Consider the following 4,014-nt stretch of genomic DNA (forward strand, 5'->3'; position numbering starts at 1 on the left):
GTACCCGCCCGTCACTACTACCGATTGGATGGTTTAGTGAGGTCCTCGGATCGGCCCCGCCGGGGTCGGCAACGGCCCTGGCGGAGCGCCGAGAAGACGATCAAACTTGACTATCTAGAGGAAGTAAAAGTCGTAACAAGGTTTCCGTAGGTGAACCTGCGGAAGGATCATTAACGGGAAAAGGGACGACCCGGCGGCGGGTTCCCCCCGAACCGAAAATGAGCCGCGGGAGACCGGAGGCGGGTGGGCGGCAGGCGGGCGGGGAGACCCCCCCACTCTCGCAGGGCGCACTTCCTCCGTGGCGGTGCGCCGCGACCAGCCCCGGGCCGGCCGGGAAGGCCCAGGGGGGGGGAAGGTGTCCGGGCCCGCCCCGCGAGGGGCGCCCGGCATTACAGCCACCCCCCGGCCCTGCTTCGCTGTCGCCCGGGGCCGAGGAAGCAGACTGCCGCCACGCCCTCCCCCTCCGTCCCCGCCATCCCCGTCCCGCTCCCCCCCTTCCCCTTCGCCGGGGAGGGCGGGCCCGGGGGCGGCGAGGGGGGGACGGAGCCCCCCACTCCCGGCGCGGCTGTCAACCGGGGCGGACCCATCTTGAAACATGGACCAAGGAGTCTGACGCGCGCGTGAGTCGGAGGGACGTCCAACAGACCCCGCGGCGCAATGAAGGTGAAGGCCGGGGCGCCCCGGCCAAGGCGGAATCCTGCCGCCGCGCGAGGCGGGCGCACCCCCGGCCCGTCTCGCCCGCCCCGCTGGGGAGGTGGAGCCGGAGCGCGCACGACAGGACCCGAAAGACGGTGAACTATGCCCGGGCAGGGCGAAGCCAAAGGAAACTCTGGTGGAGGTCCGCAGCAGTCCTGACGTGCAAATCGCTCGGCCAACCTGGGTATAGGGGCGAAAGACTAATCGAACCGTCTAGTAGCTGGTTCCCTCCGAAGTTTTTGTTTTAATTAAACAGTCGGATTCCCCTGGTCCGCGCCAGTTCTAAGCCGGCTGCTAGGCGGCTACGATTGGAACATCTTACCCCTTCTCGGACACAATCAATAAGTCTATCATCTGCATGTTGAAATGATGTTTCACTATTTTACTATTTTCACTATTTTACATATCTCTTCATATTGGGAGCTATAGTCAGTAACGAATGTCACACCTTTGAGTACCTTCTTGTCCTCTTGTTTTCTGTCAGCAAGAAGGCCTGACCTCTCCATATGTGTGACCTCTCTATATGCTTTCCTGACAACTTTCTTCAGATACCTAATTAACTTCACTACTGGGCATAATACAAGTGTGGTGTGCAGCGGCATTTAGCGGCCTTCTAATTATTAAAAAGCAATGCCAAAGCCATATATGTGGATCCCAGAGAAGTGTTTACAACCATTTGTGGAATAATTGCACAAGCTGTTTGTAAATAATTTCAATGAGAAACCTAAAGTTTTTGAAAAAGTTAATGATTTTGTTTTTATTTGATCGCATTTGGCGGTGAAATGGTGGCATGAAATATACCAAAATGGGCCTAGATCAATACTTTGGGTGGTCTACTAAAAAAAAATATATACATGTGAAGGGTTATTCAGGGATTCCAGACAGATATCATTGTTAAAATGTAACTATCGCTAATTTATCGCTTAAGTACTGGCAGAAAGTCTGCAAGTACTAAAATAAAAGGCATTTATATTTTTATATTTAGACTGCAGCGATGGCTCACCCCTTAGACCTCCCTGATCCCCCCATACAGCTCTCGAACCCTCCCCCTCTACCTATTTGCCGCCATTTTGGGTACTGACAGCTGTCTGCCAGTACCCAGTTTGCTCAAAAACAATGCTTTTTTTAATTAAAAAAAACAAACAAACAAAAAAACATTTTTCTGTAGTGTAGTTGCCACAAATGGTTGTAAATGCTTTTTTGGGATCCACTTTGTTCAGAAGTAGCAGGCATATATGGCTTTGGCATTGCTTTTTAATAATTTGAAGGCCGGTAAATGCCACTGCACACCACACTTGTATTATGCCCAGCAGTGTATTATGCAGACTCCCAAACTCTATATTGTACAGACTCCCAAAAAAACCTCTATATTGTGCAGACTCCCAAACTCTATATTGTGCAGACTCCTATACTTTATATTGTGCAGACTCTCATACTTTATATTATGCAGACTCCCTTACTCTATATTGTGCAGACTCCCAAACTCTATATTATGCAGACTCCTATACTTTATATTGTGCAGACTCCTATACTTTATATTGTGCAGACTCTCATACTTTATATTATGCAGACTCCCTTACTCTATATTGTGCAGACTCCCAAAGTTTATATTGTGCAGACTCTTTACTCTTGTCTTTTTTATTTATATGTGTATTCTTATTTTTTTTTCTCACATACTTTTTGTGATAACATTTTCAACTATTTCATAATCAGAGCACTGAGGAATTCTGAATTTGGGGGGCTGGAGGGTACAATAGTGAGGTGGTACAGTGAGGTACTATAGTGAGGTGGTACAGTGAGATACTATAGTTAATCCCTACTGTACTGGTGGAAGAGACTCAGTCAGTGCTAATGGGTTAGGGGGCACAATACTTGCCTTGCCCTGGGTGCCTACAACCCACGCTACACCACTGGTCTATATTAATATTGAAAATTGCAGAAGTGAAGTCGTTCACAAAACACATAAGGGTGAAGCTACAAGCAGCGGTGACGTCACTTATCACTTTATTTGAATATGTTTTACATTTGTTTTGTTATATTATTATTATAGCCCTAACACTTTACTTCAGGTTTCAAGTTGCGCTAACTTTTCTTACACGGTTATGTGTTTAACTCGAGCACAACATACAACTTTCAACTTCAGCGATATCCATTAAGGTATAGGGAGCGCTAAAGGGATGTCAGCCGAGCTAAACATTATCTGGCTATTCAGTTTTACCATGAACTTGTAATTCCAGATTGCTCACTAATCCTAGCGCAGACCAGAGATTGTGATAACCCACCCTGTGCTATAACTAGCTCTCCACTTGCAATTTAGGCCAACATATTTAATATACATATTTAACAAACCTTGCATTTTCCTTTTATTAGTTATTTAACTCTGACAATTGTAGTGTTTTCACTATTCCTAGAGAAGTTAGGTGCATTGTGTGGAATGAAGAACCTTGACGCTCCTACATTCTTCGCAGTGATTGGTTAGTATATGCAGAAGCTCATTTATATATCTCCATAATTGGATAACGCAAAGAGAGTAAGTTAGACAACTTGCAAGAGGCCTTTTCTAGTAGTTTTCCCCTGGGCCTGCAGAACAATGCATATTTTTCTAATAAAAGTATGAAATGTTTTTAAAACATTTGTTTTGTATGCAGATCTTTTGCTACGCAGTAATTTCTGATGCATAAATAAAAAGTCTTACTCTCACACTAAACACAAAGGATAATAATCAAACACCATTTCACAAGCAGAGGGAACAACAAGAGACTAGAGGCTCATAGGAGATCTTATTAAAATGTTTATTAAGGGGGGATGTTCTTAGTTAAAAAAACAAACACATAACAGTGAAAAGGTAAATTTAACAGGGGAGTTATTCAGAATCTTTATCATCTGATTGGTTCCCTTCACTGTCACATGATTCCTCAGGACTTGATCTCTTGGAACTAGATGATTGTTCCTCATCAGTAGAAGATCCCTCTTCCATGCTTGAGATCTCATCCTTCCCCTTGTTCTTCAGTTTATAGTACTGGCATCTGCAAAGAAAGGTTTCAAATGATGAGCATGTGATCACTGTTAGGCCATTACAAGAATGATTTACTAGCATAATGTGATTATTTTATGGCTATATAGATATACCTTTAAAGGGACATGATGCCCAATTTTTTTTCTTTTATGGTTTAGATAGAGCATGTGATTTTTAACCCAATGAGTTAACTAGCTCCCAGCAATGCATTGCTGCTTCTTCAACAAGCCATAACAAGAGAATGAAGCAAATTAGATAAAAGAAGTAAACTGGAAAGTTGTTTAAAATTGTGTGATCTGTCT

This window comes from Bombina bombina, chromosome 11 (genome assembly GCF_027579735.1).
Source record: "Bombina bombina isolate aBomBom1 chromosome 11, aBomBom1.pri, whole genome shotgun sequence".
Classification (NCBI taxonomy): domain Eukaryota; kingdom Metazoa; phylum Chordata; class Amphibia; order Anura; family Bombinatoridae; genus Bombina; species Bombina bombina.